Source organism: Mya arenaria, chromosome 10 (assembly GCF_026914265.1).
Source record: "Mya arenaria isolate MELC-2E11 chromosome 10, ASM2691426v1".
NCBI classification, from domain to species: Eukaryota; Metazoa; Mollusca; class Bivalvia; order Myida; family Myidae; genus Mya; species Mya arenaria.
The window spans coordinates 62,504,375-62,528,926 of NC_069131.1; the positions used below are offsets into that span (position 1 = coordinate 62,504,375).

A 24,552-nucleotide genomic window follows, 5' to 3' on the forward strand; every position below is an offset into this window, starting at 1 on the left:
GTTAAGATAGTTTATGGCTTTTTATTTCGAACATTTATCTTTATCCTAGATATCGACAATTTAAAAAATAAATAAATATTAAACTATTATTAAATGAATTTTGTTGTTGTTTACAGTTTGTTTCTGGTTTCTCTTCCGTTCCTTTCTTTTGTGAGCGTAACACTTGTAATCATTAAAATTTAATTTCATTGGAATATTAAACAAAATTAAAACTCCAATATGCCCTTGAAAATTGTTTTTTTTATACAGACTACCACCCCCGTATATGACGATACGTTCTTATACCTGAATAGAAAGGTTAATACCCTAGACTAGTTCAAAGATAAACCGTCTCAATTGCGATCCGAAATTTGGGTATACACGGATTCCGTTGGTTGATATAAACTTCTGTCATGCATGTACTCTTTACAACTTAAGTAAAATCATTTTGAAAGCCAACTACAAGCTGTGTGTCTTTATAAAGACTTATCATGCCATGTTAATGCGTGTGTTCACGTTGAGTATTTCTCGTTCAGGTTGTGTTCAACAGAGTTTATCCTTTAATATTTGACTTCTTGCTTTGTCCCTACAGTCGTCAGTGTATTATCATAACAGTATGCTTTACTGACATGTCATTGTTATATTTGTTTTACAATCGTTGTAATATACAAAACATGTGAGACAATATCAAACTATCAGGAAATATGGAACGAAGATAAATGTTGGATTTTGTTCAATGCAGAAAATGAAACAGATAAACAAAAAGTATACCTCAATATATTTAACTACTTTCAAAATCAGATTACACATTTCTTTCTGTAAAAATAGAATTGTTTACTGTTTTTTTGTCGAATATTGTCCTGTTAGCGAACTCTCTTCTCACAAAGGCGTCCGGGGAATCTTGATTTCCCGAAAAATACTAGACTACTATCTCGCGAAACATCGTGCAGTTGTTAGTGACTTAAGAAATTAGTTTATACAACTTTCTTCACAATCGTTCTAGTAATATATGTAAACTTAAAACTCACGGTGATGATGCATAGCGGCTCTTTCCGTCCACATTCTTCATATGCGGGTTCTATCCGGCACCGATACGGTTTCTTTAGTCAATTTTAGGGTCGGTGCAAATTTCTGAGGAAAGGGCTGCACTAAACCAAAAACGAAATATTTATCCTGCCTTATGCAAAATAATAAAGGTTTATATGTTAAAATATCGGCGGCGGTAATGGACAATGGTAAATTACATGAACAACAAAATATACTTACTACTTGTTACTCTCGAGATACGGGATTACATCGTCGTGTATGAATAAATATGTAGCAAAACCTAATTCCCTAATTCTAAAATGAAAGTTACAAAGTCATGTGAAGTTATCTACTACATTCTAGCCCACCGGATAGTCATTTCAAGCACACCATATAGGCATTTCCGGTGAATACAGCCGTGCTGGAAAATTCCATCTGGCACCCTCCCCCCCCTGAGTCACGCACTGTGACGTTATAGTTTTTATTTATTTTAGTATTCACTTTATGTAACCATAATTATGAGATTAAAAATGATAAGTTCCATAAACATTAACTTTAGAAAACTATACCTTCAAATCAATACAAAATAACCCTTAAAAGACGTTATACTGAAGGAACTGCTTGACGTATGCAGTAAATAAAAAATACTGCGTGTCATGACGTCAGTTAACATCATGGCACGCTTTTTGTTGAAATTTACAAAAACGTTTTTTTTCTATGTATTTTTCACAAACAATGTTATTCAAGGTATGCTAGAAAAAAATGTCCTTCATGTGTGTCCGTTCCGGATAGAAAAATCCGACCCTTGGTCACGCTCGGCAAGATGACTGAGTTGTTACGATTGGTACCCTCGGGTCGGACACACATGACAGATATTATTACTTATCCATGGAAAATCGTCAGTCATTTTTATTTTCGTGAACATGACGTCATGGTGCACGTGCTTGTCTTCCACGGGCAATTATGTCTTAATCGCCCTGACGTGCCGCGGTAATCTCACGGTTGGAAACGATATTCATTATTGCGGGAACGAATTTCCATAGTAAAAAGTTACTATATATAGTAAAATGAGTATTATTTGCATATACAATTTAACGTGAACTATAATGACTAAATGCTCGAAATCTTAGATGTTGCATGTCACGATTATAATCATTTCCTAAACAAATGAATATTTATTGTTTGGTTTCGATGGTCGATTGGTGCAACAAGGCCGTTATTTTTGGAGCACAGATGAAGTCCTGAAAAGAAACACATTTTTGATAAGTTTTGATTACTATTCGTTTAATCATTAATTGGTTTATTAAAGTGAATTATTTAGAAGCTCGTGCATGTGCACTGGCAAATATAAATGCATTCACGAGGCATGGGCACTTTTTGTATTGCAATACTCCCTGGGCCGTAATCAGTAAACTAAAATAATTCACCCCTATGTGCAATTAAGCCCTTTAACTGATTACTTTCATTTTGCATAGTTTTAATTTATCTTTCTTTTTATGACTGTTTCCTATATCAGGAAAATGCATATTATTTACTTACAGTGACCATGTATATGAATATAGAACTCATACCGTGTTTGAGACAAAAATGAGCTTTGAATTTAAACAAATGCCTTAAACACACTTCAGCATCAGACAGACCAAATAATTGTTTATGTGTTTAAGGCAACCTGATAACCTAGCATCCCAACTCCGATACAAGGAGTGTCTTGTAGTATATGATAAATAAATGTTCTGCAAACCATGTACTTTTAAAGAAATTATGAGCAAAAAAAATCAATACAAACATTGTCACGACCCTTGTTTTATGTTTGAGACCGTTACCTTAAAGACAGATTTTTCTTTTTGGTCTGCTTAAGGCCCAACCATTAGTTCAGTCGAGCATTCGAGAGTATACCCATAAAAATACATTATATCCTCGAGCATCTATTACTAGTGATAGACTCCAAAACAATAACATGTAAAGTGTCAATACCAATAGAATACGTTGACCACAATGACTAGGATCGGTTGCCGTGTTAAAACGACATTAAGTCCGAAAAACACGATTAAACAAAGATTTTTGAATAACTTGAAGCATGATTCTTATAATAAAACTGCTATGCGCGTTTATATAGTATGGTAAAATAAGTGATATTTCAAAATAGATATAAAAAAAAACCGTTTCTGCCGGTCGCTTACGTTTTTCAAGTGAAATTTCTTCATTTGTATGGTTAATTTGACACGATCGGAAACAAGATCCCTTCATTACCAATGAATTTATAGTCACGAATAATATGGTCATTCTTTAAAATAAAGATATTTTCCTATACCCAAAAAGATAACAGTAAACATGCAAAAACTTGCTGAGATGTACTCAACTTTATTGCAATTTGTACGTATAGAATCCGCATCGGTGCCGGATAGAACCAGTTAATAAAAACATGTGGACGGAAGGATCCGCTATGCATCATCACCGTGAAACTAACAACAAGTTGCAGCACCTCAATTTAATATAGTACATAGATTGGTGAAAGACGCTGATTGTATATTATCGTATTGTGTTAGAATTTATGTTGGAAACGTGTACTTTTTATCAAACATAAGCGATGCTACTTTGGACAGTTTCTGTTTCTTTGTTTTTTTCTTGATAAATAGAATATACACAAATAACCTAATAACTCATGCTCAAGCAAATGTCTATATGTTTGCGAAACGCATTGCAATATGTAAAGGATTTAGATGAAACATATCGACAGTTTTGTATTACTTTTCTCTCGCCTGTATCCATGTCTTTCCTGTTTAACGAACAAGTATTTGAAATTAGTCTTGTCGATTGTGAAGAACAATGACTGTGGTTACTTTCATTCTCTAGTTTTTTTCCTAGTCATTAGTGTTAAGATGTTATTGCTTTTGAAATCATTATAATTATTATCTGAAATGAAAACAGCATCACTTTATTTATTTTTTAAATTATTCAAATGTACTATAAAATGATACACCACCTACTCCGTCACCGATTAAAGCGTTTGCTATCAATAGTACAATGGAAACTACAGGAATTTGTCAAATGTTCGACGATTCCAATTTTAAATTTCATATATATTATAGAGACACTAAGTACACATGTTTTCACTCATCCGCCTAAAATGAATGTATGAATGGTATGAATGAAGTTGAATCCCCAAAGAAGAAATATAATATGTACTCATTTCCCCTCAAAACATTTATTGCGTTGCAGACTGTCTGTATAATACTACATATAAATAGATACATATGCGGTTATGACTTGTGGCAAAGGTAATTTGTTTTCAGAACATGTAAGAGAATATTATATCTGATCTTTGCATAATAAAAAGACACTACTCTTAATATAATATTCTATTGAATTACGCGGGCCTGCATGAACATATATTTATTCTTAACAAACTTCAAGTATCACGACAGCTTTAACTATTAGAGTTGCTAGTTTTGTTATTTTATTTCACTTCAGAAACGAAACCAAACAGATGTAGTTTTTTTGTCAGTGTCAGGAAAATTGGGTTTACATGGAGACAAAAGGAAATTAAAAAGAACAACAACAACGACGACAACAGCAAAAAACATTTGCGATTTTACACATCGCAACAAAATGACAAAGCACAAACAAAATGAAGCATATTAGTTCAGTGAATACACCAAACATAAATATGAAACATAGTATTGTAAAGATTTGGTGACAACAATTTAAACAGGTTTAAAGAAAAGGATTAATATCATTGTTATCATTAAAATAAAATGCATTTAAACATAGGCACTGAAACCTCAAGAACATAGTTTATGTCACTTATATAAGGAAATTGTCATTATGAGAAAACCGAAAACTTACAAAAGAAAACGTCATTCACAATTCTATTGAAACAAAACCATGTTTAAAAATGTTAAACCCTTATAGCTGTTCTGTTATTGGTTAATATTAACACTGAGTCTGTACAAACACTACTATTATTTGTAGTGTTGAGCAAAGAAACAGGAAATTTACATTTTTCCTCAGATTGCCATATTTTTCAGATTTTAACTTACAAATGATCCTTCTACCACTGTTGGCTGCAATATTTTTAACAAAATTATTCGTACAGTACATGCTACAATGCGAATCACACATTTGTTGTGGCTGGGAGGATTTACTTACTACTTCTGCACAAACAACTAACAAATGGGCAAATTTAACATACAAACAAAATGTTCAGACCATACGGATTGTTGATTAGGTAAAATAACAATTGAACAAAACCCGTTTGTTCTTCACACACTTCCAAGTTCATTGTCAATTGAGCTTATTATTAAGCAAGGGCAAATGAAAGAGTTGCACACACTTCCTTTTGTTTCAATCGAACCGATACTTCTATCTCGGGAAAAGGATTTCCCCCTTTCGAAAAGATTATCGATATGAACTGTTACATGCAACGATTACCGCCAAAGCCTAGTAATAAAACAAATTCATTTCATTGAAAAAAATGATCTGGTTAAATAAACAAATGTAAAGTTTGAGAAAGATATTAAAGGAATTTAATGAATTGATTTTTTGTTATTATTTTATTATGACTTTATATGGCTTGTGTAAATTCAAGAAAACTCTCACAAAAGAGAGAATCTGTCCAATTATTTTGGATTAAAGGGAAACCTACTATGCATCATTCGTGCTAATTCAATATCATAGACACAAACGACATATTGTTCATTCCGATATTTGTGTTCCAAATTGTTAATAATTACGTCAATAGAACAGTTAAACAGGATAACTATATTAAAAAAAATGTTCCCCAATTAAATATATCACACCATTGAATTGGAGCATTATTAGCGACATGTATTTAAGGAATGAATTGCGGGGTTGATGTCATTTTTCGGGGTATGAACGCAATTGGGCTGGTCAAAGTGTGTGGAGTCCGAAAGACTCCACGCGTGTGGAGTCCGAAAGAATCAACGGGTACTTTGACCAGCCTAATTGGGTTCATATCCCCGATACTGACATCAACCCCAAAATTAATTCCTTATATGTACACCAATAGTTCATTATTTCATTAAAAAATGTTAAAAAAATACTTCATTTCATTTCAGAAAACCTTTCAGTAATCCTTTCTAACCCATTCTGTAAATATAACGACCCGACAGTAACCGGAAACATTTTTTAATGACGTCACAATAACGCGGAAATCACTTAAAATCACTTTTAAAAGTAAAATTGAAACACGTATGGCAAAATTACATTTAAAATATAATAAATTAACACTTTCTTAAATGTTGATTTATATTTTACGGGACCTGCTGACCCAATACAAACAATAACAATATCAATAGTGTCATGTATATTGTTATGCGATGAATTGCGATCCAAACATATCCGAAGATGTTGCGTTCATCGATTGATAAACGCAATTGCCGAAAGACAGTTTATTTAAGGGATATATCATATACATAAGGTGTGTCTGAATTTCCGACTATGTTCTATAGCTTTAAAGTTGTCTTTGCAATGAATCAAATAGAACATTAAACAAATATTATGTTTAATTGCGTTATCTTTTGAAACAATTCACTTTGATATGACCCTCTTTTTTCCACCTATTTGGCCATGCAATTATAAAACAAACAAAATAATCACCACGTACAAACAACTGAAACTTCTACTTTGTCAACAAATCAAGGAAACGGCTATAGAGATACATTTATGATAAACCATGAATTACACTGACGCAAAAAATGGAACAAAATGCCGCATTAAGCGCTGAGCAAGGGTTTGATTTAAGACAAGTAAAATACTTAATTTCGTCGGAAGACCAAATGATTAGCCTGTTAGATATTGCCAATTTCATATTGTAATGAGTTGCGCATATATCTAGGAATATAAATTCGGTTTTAATAAATGTTTGTGTCTAGTCCTTTATAGTCAGTAAGAGCAGTCATTTTTTCTATATATTGTCAAGGGGACACGTCCAGTAGCCAAATATAAACAAAGACCCTGTTTTAACTCCTACAGATGCCACTTGAAAGCACATTCTGATACCTATTATTGTTTTTCATTACCGCCTATGATTATAGAACTGATACCAGTTGATTCTTGAATCCTTTCAAAGAGTTATGTGTATAAAAGAATACATACGAAATATACTGACACATATTTTTGAAAAAGGCTTCTATGGCTTCAAAAAATTGCAAAAAGACAAGTTCATGTCCGATTTAGGTTGCAATAAACAACAAAATGCATACTGCAATAACCTTTTCTATACAAATTGTTCTGTCATTAAATTGACATGTAAGTAATCAGTAATAATCACCTATTCGCATCTTACCAATATTCCATTCGATCAACATGCATTTACCTTAAAGCCACTACCACGATCAAATTAAAAATGTACATCTGATACCTTCGGTGTTTGAATTTTTGCAAAGGGTAAATTTTGGATTATGACAAGCAACTTGAAGCAGTTATTTCCGTCCGTGTTTTTGTTTTTCCTTTAAAGGACAGCACATTTACGTAATGACAGCCATATTGTTATGTTTGTTTTATGTCAATACGTCACAATGATTTTTCGATTTTAATTAAGCCGGGAATCAGTTACTTGTGTGTCAAAATCTTGATCTACTCGTCGTTATAAATCATCGACCTATTCGTATAATATTCGATCTATTTGAGGAAATCAGTCCATAATATTTCAATCATCGCTGACATCATTCGTTTTGAAGCAGTTTTAAGAAATTAAATATCCATTTTTGTCAGTATGATTTGGATTTCATTTAAAAGAATTATGGATTTCTTTGGTGATATTTGCTTATTTTTTGGTATTTAAAGAGAATCAGATCGTTAATATTTTCAGATATTACATGCAGATAACAGTATCAGTCTATCTTACTTGTAATTATAATATTTTATAATTTTTCCATTTTTTTAAAAGCACACAACAACTACTTAAAATACCAGTGTTCAGTTTGGTTATTTTGTTCGGTTATGCACCGTTTCGACATGTATTGTTTCTTATTTAAATGAATGAATGAACGGACGAATGACAGTCGTGTTTTAAAGCTAATTAACACTCAGCAAATACATGGTAGTTAATAAGTAGTGTGACAAATTTGCAAATACTCAGCATACTCTGCAGTAAAAATAAACGCAATATAGCTGGAGACTGTCAGTTTAGGTCTGTTGAAGTAAATAACTTTCTGGCAGAGACAATTAATATTAATATCAAAAGAAAACAAAACTATTTCTTGTAAGTTCAGAGAATTTTCTTTTTACAAACTCAGAGAAGCAAAAATTAAACTGCTCTCACCTAAAGTTCTGGATTCTTCAAATCGTGAGTTTCTGTTAAGGGTCCAAAAGAAGGAGTATAAAGCTACTGATTTGTGGGGACTCATAATTTTCTTTGATCGCCAGCTTAGACTTACCAATTCCAAATTGTCTCTCATTTATGGTATTGTGTTTGCAAATGCTAGAGATGTTCTCAGGATGTACAAGGATACCTCTCTAAAAGGCAGAATTAAGGCAACGAACCCAAAACATATGATGTCCGTCCCATCTCGAAAGGAATATGCAGCCAACTCTTTATGTACTTCCTGTCATACAGCCTGTGTTTATTCGATGTGGCTTACCTGCGCAACATACTCTGGTATGCATGCCAGTCATTACGTTCACACGGCGTGCTGAGGTGATTATATGTTATTTTTATTTACCTCTACCTTGACCTTAAGTCTGCCAACGAACGCTAACTAGCCACATCAACTTGCTACATACCACGATTTAACACTCTACGTAAAACAATTTTTTTATTATTTGAGCGGAAATCAACATTTTAACACCATTAAACAGAAAGGTATATCCGCATTTTTATAGCGAATATTTGGTTGTAAACCTGGTTAATAAGAATGGAATCTACGAGGATAAGCCCTGTAGCCTAGATTTTAACCAATATACAGTTTAGAGGCAAAGTTATTCAGAACATTGAGAATCTAACGAAACATGAAGTGAAACATAACGCTAGAAGAGAAAACTCATTATACCACTATCGAAATATCGTCATATATATATGCTGGCCTAAAGGTCAGTGAAATAATTAAGAACTCAGCTATCGTTTGAGCTGTAATGTAAGTGTAAACAACACAATTGTACCCATCTTTTCAGAAACTCTTAAAAAGCATACGGTCGATCAATAGACGTCACCAAAACGAATCACAAAGCACTCAGATCAATAGAACACCAGTGCAAAAAGGTTGTATGTTAATAAATTATAGGTATCGGCTTGGATCGATCATTGTTATAATTAGCGACATCATGGAGGGTGTTTAAACTAGTAGCCGAGCATCATTTAGCATGTGACAAAAAAGTTATTTCGTATAGTACAAAAACAAGTTTATATATACGTTATAGTGTAACTATAGAACAACATATCATTTGGAATTGTAAAAATAAGATGCTAAAAACAAACACCATCCACAATATAAAACAGTTTTTACATGATTAAAATAAAAGATCTCTGCATCGTCACTTACCTAAACCCCGACAAAACTCCACAAAAATAGGTTACTTAACATTTTCAACAGTTTTAGTTTCCAGTTATTATGTTTGAGGACCTGACATCAATGTCAAGTTGGAATGCCATAAATGACAAAATGTATGTTCAAACATTAGTAAAATGTTCACGATGCATATGTGGGGAAGAACGCAAAATATTTTAAAATGATGTTATATGTTTTTCAATGTATGAAGACATTCAATATAAAATGAGTACACAATAGGCGATGGAATAAAACTCATCGTCACATAATTTACATAGCATACGGAAAGACAAAATTGTTAAATACATATAGGGCACCATGCAGACAAAACTAGATAATTAAATTAAAAAAAATTGAAATAATTTCAGAATTTAATATACATATGCATGTAACAATAGATATGTAAGTATACATATATTTACTACATACTGCAAACCATTCAAAAATATGTTATAATTCAATATTGTCATTTAATAAATCCACTCAAAGTAAAATAATTATGTTCTTCAAGTAAAGTTGCATACAGCCCACTATAGTGCTGATTAAACAATATAATCTATAAATTATACTTAAATAATATAGTTTTTGTTCAACTGTTAAACTGAATATGCATATTGCAAATATTTCGCCAAAGGAATACATATTCGATAGTATCACTTATGGATGCAAGAAAAGTATTGATATATCTATATCGCTTAATTATAAAACTGATTAACAACATATTGTTAATAGCGCATCCAGTCAGAACAATTCGATATGATCCAATATGTAATGGTGGAAACGTTCACTTCTGCTCCGGTTTCTCTCAAAGATTCAGATTCAGTCGCGCCGCTGAACTCATGAAAATCAAGTTTAGTTTTCAAGTTCTCATTTTGTTAAATTGGTATGCAAGTTACACATAAGTATATATTACATGTGGAAGGAACATTGCGTGATGTGTGGAAATGATATTATTCTCAAAACTGTAAGTATGTTATGTTTATTTTATGTATGTTTTTAAAAGAACGTTGGGATTACTTTCGCAATTTAATATATATTAAAAAGCAGCAACATGGAGTATCTGTCAATCTATTTTTATGAATATATATATAATTGTTTGCTGTTGTTGTTTTTTAAAAAGATGATTAATGTCAGGCCGATTTAAACGTTTTATTTCTTTTTTTAACAATTATTATGTTAAACATAACAAAGTATAGCCATAAATAATTGACTCATTCGGTCTGATTTTAATTGATCAGGGAGCATGGTAACGACGTCAATTGGCGTCAGCGTTATTGTAAGGTCATTATTTCATTGGGTTATATCTTATTCTTATGTAGTTAAGTTGAAAATGGATATTTTCACTCACTTTTTGTTTCCGTCATTGTTTGTAATTTGGGAATATTTGAAGTTTTGGTTTATGTTCGCTGCAGTTCAATGTGTTGATATTGGTATTTGTCGTAATCAAAGATGACATATATGTTGATTATGTAATGTAGTTGTTTCTCCTTTATACTTTTCTGTAAGCCGTTGCATATTCTTGTTTGGATCATAGTTTGTGAGTCACAGGTGATATTAACTTTGATTTTGATTGTTTTGCCATTGTTGAATATAATTTCTGTTCCTTCTCTATATACTAGCATACATTACATCGCGGACGACGACTATTTCTAACTTTATATGCGCTTATCCTTTGATTCAAATTTTGATTTTTCATGATATTTTGTTTTCGAAATTCATGCTAGCCTTTTACTTTCGATTAAATTTGATGCTGATGATATACTTATCATGATCTCGCTTTGTTCATGATGTGTTTAACATTCAATAAAGTTTGAAATAGTTCATGATTTTAAGGATGGCATGTTGATAAAAAGTGTAATTCTTGATTCTTCTCCTTTAAAGTCTGTATACTGTTCCTTCTTGTCTTTTAGCCTTTTTATTTTCATCGACAATGCATTATGTGGGGTACTTACTTTTTTGTAGATGTTTGTCTCAGTTCTGGCATTCTTTTTATACAAGTATCCTAATTCAATACTACTGTACGAGTCCTTCATCCTAGTGCATACAAAATATTTTGTAATATGTGTTGGTTGATATGAATAACAACTTAACACACTTTTTGCTGTCTGTTGGCTAACGAATTATTTTGTTATTCATTGATGGGGTGTTCGTTTATTACTCAAACATACAAGTAGGATAGTTCAATGTTAATAATTTCCATTGTAATTTTTATTCCGAAGATTTAGTAAGTTAAATGCATTGTCAAATACCTCAAAACTGTATTGCATTGGGTCTAAAATAATTAAGCAGCTCTCTAAAAACCCTCCCCATTGTATCATAAATTAGTTCCTGCTTTTTACTTGGCACTCTTCATAGAGCTTGTATTTAATGTATCTGAGTACCAAAGGATAACAAAAGTTTCCTCTTGTTACTACCAACGTTTAAAACAAACTATTCCATGCCACGTTTAATCTTGAAAAACATTATACGATCATACCACATGCAATTTAGACTGAGGTAATAAACGGCTTTCAGAAACATACAGAATAAATATCAAGCCGTCTTTTTGACGAATTTGTTATAAAGCCCGTACTTTTCATTCTACATAATTTTATTTTATTTTGTGACGACCAAAACTTCACAGATGAAAGTGTTTTTTTTTGGTTAATTATTAAAATTGTCACTGTTTGCATCGTGTGAAGCCTTTTAAATAAATGAGTGATATATTTAACCTTCAAACAATATGCTTCACAATGGATGCCGCTGTTTTCATTGCAGTCAATAATACAATGAAAACAACAGGGACAAGTTTAGTTTCTATTTATTTCTATTAAAGTATCCGTGACTGAGTTTCATTTAAAACAGTATAAACTATATTTATACCTATTTCTGCTTGACTCAAATTCCATGTTCATGCGAGATTTAATCCCCTTCGAGTCATTTCGTTTGTGGGCGTCACTTCCTTTTTGGGGGGTTTCGTATTAACATATTGTCAAATGACTTTTTGCGATTCGATCTGTAAAGCAAGTTATATTGGAAGTGTTATTTCATGATTGCCTGTGTTATAAATGTCCTTATTACTGCGCATTTTGGTGCATTGTTTATTGTGTATTTGTGTAAATTGTGTATTTCTCAGTCACATTGGTTAAGGTATTGAATGCATACGAATTTATTTGTGAATTTGCCTTAATATCCATCAAAACGTCATAGGTTTTCTATAGTAGAACACACCGAGAGGTGAAAGAGAAAAGGTTCTATTTTCTTCTTTATTTAATATCCCTTAGAACCTTTTACATTTTACCCATCGACACGCTTGTCTGCTTTTCTGTCACCTTTTTAAATCGTTATTGTTATTCTTATTCGTACTTTTGATGATGATTTAATATTAAAAAGAGCATTTGCTGCTCAATTTACTTTTATCTTTTTCATTAATAAATAACCATACTTAGGTTACCTTTTGTCAACTCAATACATACATGTTCTGAAAGTGCTTCATTCACTCTTATTCTTAAATTGGATGATTAGCTATTCAAAACAAAAGGTCACTCATTTTTATAGAATTGCATTTGAAGGTATTAAAAAGTACTGAATTTATACCAAACGAATTGCTATCGGCTTTGACACAAAAGTCAATATGTGATAACCGTTATAAATGAATAATAATTTTACCCCTCAAAGATTTGGTTCCCAAATATAATACGCCACCTTAATATTCCTCGTGGGAGAATGAGTTACAAACAATAGGCGTGCTTCGATGCGTTTAAGAAGACTCAGTAGCCGTAGGGAATAAGTTGCAATCAGTGTCATTTATTGTGTCGCCTGAAAAGACGACATATAGGGGTTACTTTTGTCGGCGGCGTCGGTGGCGGCGGCGGCGGCGGTGGCGGCGGCGGCGGCGGCGGCGGCGTCCGCGTCCCATTTTCGCTTGTCCGGGGTATATCTCCTAAACTATTAGTGGTATCAACTTGAAACTTCATATGTACATAGATCTAATTGAGGGCTAGTGCAGTGCATAAGAACTGTTACTCTTGCTTCCATATTTTTAGAGTTTTGCCCTTTGTTATTTTTCATGCTTAAAGTTTTGTCCGGGGCATATCTTGTAGAATATGAGAGGTATCAACTTGAAACTTCATAAGTAGATAGATCTCATGGAGGGCAAGTGCAGTGCACAATAACAGTAACTCTTGCTTTCTTAGTTTTAAAATTATTGCCCTTTGTTATTTTTCATGCTTAAAGTTTTGTCCGGGGCATATCTTGAAGAATATAAGAGGTATCAACTTGAAACTTCATAGCTAGACAGATCTCATTGAGGGCAAGTGCAGTGCACAATAACAGTAACTCTTGCTTTCTTAGTTTTAAAGTTATTGCCCTTTGTTAATTTTCATGCTTAAAGTTTTGTCCGGGGCATATCTTGAAGAATATAAGAGGTATCAACTTGAAACTTCATAGCTAGATATATCTCATTTAGGGCAAGTACAGTGCACAATAACAGTAACTCTTGCTTTCTTAGTTTTAAAGTTATTGCCTTTTGTTAATTTTCATGCTTAAAGTTTTGTCCGGGGCATATCTTGAAGAATATAAGAGGTATCAACTTGAAACTTCATAGCTAGACAGATCTCATTGAGGGCAAGTTCAGTGCACAATAACAGTAACTCTTGCTTTCTTAGTTTTAAAGTTATTGCCCTTTGTTAATTTTCATGCTTAAAGTTTTGTCCGGGGCATATCTTGAAGAATATAAGAGGTATCAACTTGAAACTTCATAGCTAGATAGATCTCATTGAGGGCAAGTGCAGTGCACAAGAACCGTTACTCTTGCTGCCATATTTTTAGAGTTATTACCCTTTGTTAATTTTCTTGCTTAAGTTTTGTCCGTGGCATATCTCGTAAACTATAGGAGGTTTCAACCTGAAACTTATTCCGTAGGTATATCTGATTAAGGGTTCAAATGCCACCTACTTTGAAAGTTAAATGGCAACATCATTGTCTATAAATGAATAAAATGCCAATCTAACAGCTATAATGTCGACAGTGAATAATTCGTCAGGCGACACATCCGACTCGCGGAGTTCTAGTATTCATTTGGAACACAAACTCCTGACATTGTAAAAATCAAGCAACATATTTATCATTTTTTTGATCCAGAAAAAAGATTTTTCGTAGTAAATGCAAGAAGTTTGGTTTTGTTTTTACTTTTCTAAGTAGGTGTTCTTGAGTTTTGGGCACCGTTTTCAATATTTATTTTAACCAGGAAAAGAATATCACGTTTCGTTTTGTTTGTCATTTTGAGAAGAAAAATACCTTAGCAATGTGGTTTTTTTTTCATATAGTCCATTCACTTAGTTGTAGGCTCTGAATACGTGCTTAAAAAGACAAATCTAGTTTTGTGCTTTAAACAGGCAAACAGTTGTACGTACATCCTACAGAAACCGTGAACACTTCTCAATCATAATACCTTTTTCAAGCCTTTCGTAGATGCAATACCAGGTCTATTCTTTTACGTGTATAAAACAATAAGGCTTGCAGCGATACGGTGGTAGCCTTTGAAGTCAAACATAAGGTAATGCTAAATGACTGCATTTACTCCAATTGTCCATTTTATTATTCCAAATGCAAATGATTGGCCTTTGTAAATTCATATTACGGTAAATAGTAAATGTCTCCTTAGACCATAAAATTTACGTAATTTGCAAAAGGTTTCCTTTTATTTACATAGAATTCGCATACAAACTCATCAAAGGCAAATATGTGGTCTATTTGAAAAACATCTTAGACTTGTTGTTTTTTTCAAGGAAGGCAGACAGGTCTGCATACATCATGCGGAAACCGTGCACACTACTATATTGTTACTGTTTTTGCAAACTGTTCATAGACGTCATACCAGGTCTACTCATATACGTGTTTAGAACAATAACTTTGTTGGCCAATGACAAAAGTATAGTGTAAATAATTGTTTTCGTAGATTACAACATTTTGGACATATCATGTTGGGTTTTCTCAGCAATTTCAAAGTATTTGCTTAATGATTTGTGATAATAAATTGATAGGCCACCGCTAAAACGGCCTTTCTTTGTGTTGTACGACTTATTTTCATTTGAATGCTCACATAAATAATCATTAATATTTAGATTTAAACAAGTATGTTTAGAAATCCACATTTCTGATAAAAATATAGCATCATACTTATTAACAATGTCTTAAAAGTCAGTATTTATTTTTTCTTTTAAAAGACCATTGATGTTCCTTGATTTTAGTCTTAATTCTTAATTATATTGACTGTCCTATGCACTAATGTTTTTAGGGTCACAGAGTTTGCGGTTTACAAACGTTGTTGTTAAATTTCTATTTATATAGAGGTTATTTCAGGTGATATGGGCGGTGTTTGCATGTTCTTCGACGTCCTTCACGATGTGATATAATGCCTTCCGAGCGTCATGGCACTCCTGTGGAAATTAAACTCTGATGCCATAGCCGGATTTTTTCAGTGTATCTTTGATGGCCGGTTCGAGGAATTGCAATCTAACGGCCTCTCTTGAGTTATAGTTGTGGAATTTAACCACAATGGAATGAGTCTTATAAGCCGCCTTTGCCCCGAGTCGATGCGCAAGGTCGAAAATCATACTGTCTGTTTCAAGCTGTAACTTTAACTTTATAAGGTCCTTGATGAGCTGATCACAGTTCTCATTATTCTCAGGGGCACATTCAGATATACCGTATAATAAAAGGTTGTCTCTCATCGACCGCACTTTCATGTCTAACAGTTCCTCTTTGGCCTTTTCTGATTCCTATTGAAAATTGCATCGCAAGACTCCAAGTGATAAATAACGTTAAAATAATTAGCATTCCGCTTCCTTTTTGTTAAGAAAGCATCGGGAAATAATAACCCAGCAGTCTCGGTTTAGGAAAACTGTTCAATGACAGCAGGACGTCTACGCTCCCTAGCACTGGGAGTATCGGTATATAATGTATTACAGAACCAAAGACACCGAAAAACAAGAAAATATATTTTGAAACAATGCACTTTGAAAATAATGAGCATTATATTACATTTCTTAACAATTTGACAACATATCTCTGATTCTTTTGGGAAAATCGTCTTGATTTAACACTCTTACCAAGATTGTAATAATAATAATGTGCTAACGTAGCATTACTATGACATCAACTCACTAAATAAACATTAGTCACGGGTAAGCAATCAAGAACTTATCTCAAACTTCTAACTTCACAGTATGTTATCAAAACAAAGAAATGGTCCAAATCATTATTTAAGCCTCAATACTTGGGAGTTATTGTTTCGCGATAACATCCGGAAAATAATCCTTTTAAAATAACGAGATACAATCTTTTTATGAAAATATATGTCCAGACTCGAGACGCCATTAATTGACCGTTTAAGTGATAATCGGAACAAATGATTCCTGGAGGACGAAACAATTAAGAAAAATAATATCAGATTTTGTGTTGCACAATGGGACAAAGATGAAGTCTGTTAAAGCAAATTCTCAAAGAAACAATTACGCCTATTAGATATAAGATATAAGCCTTTTTTCGTTATATTAAATAACTATTCCAGATATTGATAATGATAACCACACATGTTTAAGCTGAAAGCGAAAACACCTTTCTTTTTAATAAACATAATAATTTGAATAATACACGCGTTTTTGCCACAAAAAAGATAACTGACAAATTAATACGCTTTCAACGAATGCAAAGTATCATTTTATTGATAGAGTAATGTTAAGATGTTTGTTTCACAAATCATGCATGAAGGTTAAATGAAGATAATTGTTTTCATTTTGTAACTTGCATGAAAACCGATCTGATAACAGGGTGCCTAATATACCATGCTTGATTGTCCGTGTAGTTCCCATACTTGCTAACAATACATAAACTATTGGAACTGCACGATTAAGTCCGGCAACCTAACATTTTCAAATAACATGTTTAAGGGTCCTATGAATGAGGCGAAACAAGCATCCAAAAAGAGACAAAACGCTTTAGGGCAACACACATTAAACCGTCTCACGAGATATTTATTTTGGTATAAATGAAGCTGAACTGTTGATCATTTGATCAGTTTATAATGTCCATTTTTTGAAATTTATCGTTTTAAACATATACCTAAACAAAAGATGGTAAGTCTAACACTTATTGATTTACATATTGTGTGTTTGTTAGTTCTGGTCATGTGCGTCAAAACAAAATTGGTAATAGGATATTAGATAACTGGCCTGGGACCTCAAGTTTCTGCTCAAATATCAATGTTCCACTAACGTTATTCTTTTATCGAATTACAAAACGTTTATAATGTTCAAGTTATTATTATCATTATTCAACTCCATGAATAATGCTGATTTGCATAATTCTGCTCAATTAATTAGCATTATATGCATCATTTGGACAAAAACACTAAATTGATTAAAATGATTAAAAAAATTGCAAGTTACGAATTATTCTTGATAAAACGAACACTTACTCAGAATGTTCATTGATCCATCTTTGATCCATCTTTGCAAATTAATTCATTTTATCTTGGAAAAATATTTCAGTCGCAATTTTTCAGATTAATAGACATTTTTACGGTTGTAGGTTTAAAAAAGTATAACAAAATGATTTATTTTGTTTTTTTACAATTTACCCACACCTCAACGATCCTTAAGGAAGAATTTCCCTGAGTTTTCAGTTGTCATGTTACGTGTACAAATCATAAGAATACATCTGGCTATTTACAGTGCATAAGAATAACAGTTATTCATACATGTATAACATTCACACTTAATAATCTGTTCCTTAAGCATCATATTTGCCGAATCGTTCTTTAAAACAATCAACTGGTTTGAAAAAAAATCAACGTATGTCAGTAATCATTCAGTAACATGGATTCCATCGGAAGCAATAATTGTTTACTCAAAATCGATTGGGACTGTTCATTTGTAATAATGCAACACATTTAAAGCGCTTAGGTCATTGGCCTCGCTTAATAGGTAATTTATTTCGTAAAGCGGTATTAATGATTGAGGAAGGACCAAAACATAAAGAACTACAATGTCAGAACTCGTGTTACACATGGGACAAAGATAAACTCTATGCAGGTCTGTTATAGCAATTCTCAATGGAACTATTACTTATGTGATAAGGAATGCTTACGTCAAGTGCAAAACACACACGATTACTCTTGTTAATAATCAATCTAAATTGGATTATACACTTGTGTTTGCTCCATAAAACACAGATGAATTAATTGGCTTTCAATTGAACAAACGTCAGTCATCATCAGTTCGGCTATATATATTTTAATGCTACAATGTTAGGTTCACATATATACGTATTATGTTGCGGATAACTGTTTGTCCCTCTGTAAGACACACTTCCGTCGAGTGGGCTCTCGATGTTTATTTCCTAACAGCTTTGCAATCCTCCACTGAAACATCGTTTTCATTTTAGTGCATGCTAGTAATTCAAAGAAAATCACCATTCAATGGGAAAACGAGCGACATTTAAAACTACTTTATACCATAAAGGAGTACACCTGATTAAATAAAGGCCTTGGTTCTTAAACGTACCCGGTGTAAAGCACCGATACAAGGGAGACACTCTGTAACTACTGAGCATTCCTAGTGAATCTATCTTGCCCACTGATGCCAAACGCCAGGCAGTGTATGAATTGATATCATTGTTAATGTATGGACGTATTTAAAGCCATACTGTATGAAGTAATCGCGGAAGCGGTCTTTCTACACCTAAACTATCGGGGCGGTACGGGCAATTATTTTTGGTTAACCACCTCAGTACGGGCAGTGCAAACACAGGGGTTCTTAATAGGGGTTTTCCGATGTCCAATATCAATCGTGCACATACATTGCATGGCACCAGTTTACTATCAGATCATTTAGCAAGACTCAGGAAAAGAAATTATCAAATGCAAAACTATTTAATTCCTTCAAATGTTTTCTTGGCAAAATGCTTCTAATAATTTTAATACGACAGAAATATTTAAAAGCATGTTGATGTATAATTGAACTGTTTCCGTTTTAAGTTTAGCAAGGCTATATTTTTTAACATTCGTTTAATAATTAACGAATATTTATTTCAAAACAGATCAGTAATCGACAACAATGAGGAAACATTCAGAAAATACTCTTTAAATGCGTTAAATTCATGATTTGATTTAGTTTTGTTTTTGAATTCATCAAACAGTTTCTACATATTTTAACTCATATACAGAAGTCACACACATATTATTTAATTTTTCCGCAATTTTGCAAAATTATATTTTTTTATCACTGCAAAGAATAAACTATTTATCCATTTTATACCAATGATGATAAATTAATCAGGATGTTTAATGTATATGTCAGCGCAAACGACAGGAACTTAACATGGAATAGTTTCCAATCTTCCATATAGACGCGTCCAAATTTGTTTTTACCCATGTTGCTATATTGCTTCCCGATTACCGAGTAACCCTATAAAAGTGTTGTATTATGACAAATAATTAAGTGCATAATCCAATTAGGTTACGGTATACATGTACCATGTGCCTTAACGTGACGTAATATGTGTATTGGACACCTGAATTAATTTATTAACATATCAACATATTTCGCATTTGCATTTAAGGCATCTAGCTGGAGTAGCATATGTTAAAACCTTTGAGACTTTAAAAAAAAACCATTATAGACGGGAAAACTGCAAAGTTGTTTAAGCAAATGACGAACTTTATGTTAAATGTGTTTTAAAATTAAAACAAAAAGCACCGCAAGAGATCTCAATGAATTGTAACAAACATGTTCAAAATTACAATATAGCAATATTATATTATATATATATTATATTAGCTAATCTTTTCTTCCAAATGATTAACTATGTAAAATATTTTAAGAAAATGACGTCACATGCCAAAACATTCCGAGCCAGCCAAAGACGGTTTAAAGATAACATGAATCTGCAAAGTTTTCATAAAATCAAAGGACCGAAAACTTAATAAAGTTAGCCGAAGACGGTTTTAAAGATAACATGAATTTGCAAAATTTTCGTAAAATCAAACGACTAAATGCTTAGTTATGTAAGGATGCTAAATTCAACCCTATATTTTGTTTCAGGAATTCATCACCATAAACTAGAAGGCATATACTCTTCAAAGTATTGCCTTTATATCCACGGTTTTAGTGCAAGCCTAATCGATTAGAGTTTCGAGTTTTTGATTGGCAAGTTGTTCTTGTATCTGTTGATGTAATGTGTTTGCCATCTTGATTTCCTTGCAACAAAACAAAGTTAATCGTGTGTTGTTTTTCACTAAAGATAATGCTTCCTTTTTTCAATGAGAGATTCAATACATGCTGAGAATACCTAGTCCGTTTTAGTTTAAATGTTTTGATACTAATGTGGTTTGTAATCGTGAGTGTTGTCTTGTATGTGTTAATGTTAGCTATATTCTCGTGAGTCTTGTGTTAAATTTGTTGATGTTAGTGTTTGTGTTGATGTTCGTTGTACTCATGTCTGTTGTCTTTTATGTGTTGTTGTTTGTTGTACTCGTGCGTGTTGTCTTGCACAGTCCTTCGTAATCGGGTAATAAGATTCCTTATAGTAGCGTATATATCGCATGCATTAATGTTGTCAATTAAATGTATATGTCCGAATCTATGTATGATTAAATTGGACAGTTAATATTTTCGGTTAGTTCAATGACTAACCTAAATTTTAAGATCTCTAACAATAGAATTATGCAGTTTTTTTCGTAGATTTACATTCAGTGTTCACTTTGAAAGTACAATCATACGAGGTAAAATCAGAATATCGGGTGTGTAGAATCTGACCTTTGATAAAACGGTTAAGTGGTAAGTAGAAAAATGTCAGCAAATCCTACCACCGACTTAAGCGATATTCTGTTTAAAATAACCAGTAGGACTTCTTAAGTGATCGCAATAAACCAGACAATTAGCATTGAATCTAGAATAAAAACAACACAACTTGCCCATTATACCACGATGGATGCCCAGTTATGTAATATACGCTTTCATTTTTAGATTTTGTTTTTTAATTATTCTTTACAGTGTTAAAATACATGTGTCATTAATATAGATCGCATTCGGTTTCTGTAAAGTTCTTTTACTAGTTCACAATATTCAAACTATGGAAACTGCATATTTTTTTCGTTAACCTATCTTTTCACCAATATCATGTTTAAGGCACTGGAACAAAGAACAAACTAGCTTAAAAATACAAAATGCTACAAGACTTGACAGTCACATTAAACAGTCTTAATTGGTTGTATGTCTAAATAGTCTTACAACAGTTATTTTGGTCTTAAAGAAGTCAAAAAGTAGCTGCACTTTTGAGCAGTTTATAATATGGGCATTTATTTGTATATCTGTTTTTAAATAATGAAAGAGGTAAGCATAGCCATCATTGATTTATCATATGTATAATTGTGTGAATGTTGGTTGTGAACAATGTGCGACAAAGCAGCATAAGTCTTCGGATATTCACTTTCTGTACTAGAACACAACATTTCTACTAACGTATCAATGTTCTACTATTAATGGTTTATTATCGAATTATTTGTCCTGAATATCTCTCAGTTTTATTACATTATTTTTCGTCACGAATAATGCTGATCTGCATAACTTTGATCATTTAAAGGACATTATTTGCAACATTTGCACAAAACCGCTATTTTAAAACTCTGAAGGGATTAAATTAGCTAATGCACAAATTACTCGTAATAAAATAAAATAAAATCATCCAATAACAATGATTCATCTTTGCAAATTAATTTATTTTCTTAGGTAAAATTGTTTTAGTCGCAATTTAAGTACTAAATATCTGGTAAATGTGTTTATACTAGGGACGTAGCATAAATAGAATTTAGATAGTTCCAGCAGTTGTGAAATGTCGTTGTTTATTTACTCTGAAATGACATTTATAGAGTTGTTAGTTGAAAAACGTTCTTAAAAAAATCATATTTTGTTTTGTTTCATAACAGTTTCACCACACCTTCATGATTCGTTCGGGCAAAATGCCAAGATTATGCACTTTTCATGAACTCTTTACACACGTTTAGAGAGATATCTGGCGATTTTTGCATAAATATACAGTGAATAAGTTTTAACAGTTTATCATACAGGTATCGTTATAAATTGCACATGTTTTGGAATGTTTTTTGGCATAGGATTTGACTAAATGTTCACAAAACCAAAGAGCTTGTTTAAAGCATCAACTTATGTCAGTAATCTTTATCGAAAATGGATCTTATCGGAAGCAAAAACTGTTTACTCAAAATCGTTCCATTAAGACTGTTTATTGGTAGTATGCGCATTTTTTACCAACGTAACTGCTAGATCAATGTTGCAATAGTAATTTAACCTCAGTCCCACAGTAACCACAATTTTGCGTTATTGACGATTATTTATTTTAATGACAAAGAAATCGGATAGACTTTTGTGGTCTTTTTAAATGATATGTCGAAACGTCTGTATGCCTGGATTGATCAGTTGATATTCCCGGCTAGCGATCAACCTAGGTTTGTATAACTTCTTTGTAGTTCGTGTAACTTAGCTTACTGGACAGTTTACTTTGGCAAATGATTTAATTCTGATGATAAAATAATGTTTAGTCGACAATTTTGTCATATTCATATTCTTCATATATGAAAACATTTCAAAAGCCTTGTTAAAATTGATTATTCCCAGAAACATAACAGTCTATTAGGATTGCCCCTGTACTTTGAATTATGCTAGCTAATAGCAATAAGTGTAAACAGTACATTACAGATCGTCAAATTGATGAGCATTAGCTTGTCTGGATAACGACATGAACTTGATTAGATCAACCAGGATGATTTTTTTTGTATATATTGTTAACGTCGATATGTACGAGAACTTTTCCTAGATAAGGCACAATACTATTTGATTATTTGTATTGTTTGCCAAAAAACACGTATACGAACAGTTTTTCTAGTTTTCTTAGTTTGAGATTCAACTCTTCAGATTCCCAAAAATATAATTTTGGTTTTTGAAGAAGCACAATCTTAAACATCGATACTGTCGAAAGAAAACAATGCCGCCTCGGCTCTTGTTGAGAATAATGATAAGTAGAACACGGTCAGCGAACCTTGCAAACGGCTTAAGCTGTATTTTACTTTCAAGTGCCAATTAAACATGTTTAGTTATCCTAATAAATCAGGTAATGAACACAAAATGTATGACACATATTACGACATATCTATTATAAGACGATGGCATGAAAATACAGTTATATAAGTTTCATTTGTTCTTTACACTGTTTGTCGTCAATGTCGTTTTGTGGTTTTCCGTGTTGTTCGCCTTTTCTTCTTAAAAGTCCTTTTTTTGACTTACCTTTTCGTCGTTTTGTTCGCCTGTACTACGTATTCGTCTGTAATTGCTGAAAGGATACCATTTATTCTATAACGAATAGAAATCACAAAAACACACTAAAGAAAGTCATTTCTTTATTTATGACGTTACGTTCGTATAACTAAGTAGAAAGGCTAATACCCTAGACGTATTCAAAGATAAACCGTCACAATTGCAAGCCAAAATTTGTGTATAAATGGATTCTGTTCGTTGATATAACCTTTTGTTATCCATGTACTTTTTCTAACTAATGTAAGAGCATTATTGAAACATACTACAAGCTGTGTGACTTCATAAAGACGTATTATGCCATGATGATGCATGTTTTATGTTTACGTTTAATGATTCCCTTTCAGGGTCTGTCAAACAAGGTTTAGCCTTTAAAATTCGACTTCTTGGCTTGTTCCTATAGTATTGTTCCTATTCAGGTTATTATCAATACAGTATGCCTAATTGTTATATTCCATATTATAATCTGGATGATTTCAAACACATGTGAGAAATCATTTAACTAATAGTATTAAGAAATATGAAACGAATATAGATGCTATTATATGTTCAAAGTATTACAAATGTCTTTCTGTAACAATGAATTTATTTGCTGTGTGTTGTCATATATTGTCCAGTTAGCAAACTCTCTTCTCACCAAGGCGTCCCTGGCTCGATTCCTGGCCTTGGCGTAT

General features: G+C 32.6%; 1 protein-coding gene across 2 annotated transcripts in view; it reads left to right on the forward strand.

Moving 5' to 3' along the window:
• LOC128206974 (melanocortin receptor 4-like) overlaps positions 1–24,552 on the forward strand; it is a 73,781-nt gene that overhangs the window by 33,894 nt on the left and 15,335 nt on the right. Inside the window, exon 1 of one of the 2 annotated variants that reach the window (XM_052909737.1) lies at positions 10,344–10,476. The exons of the other annotated variant lie outside the window; for it this stretch is intronic. The gene's annotated coding sequence lies outside the window, so the exon portion shown is untranslated. Of the gene's footprint in view, positions 1–10,343; positions 10,477–24,552 lie in introns of those variants that run through there. 2 annotated transcript variants of the gene reach the window in all.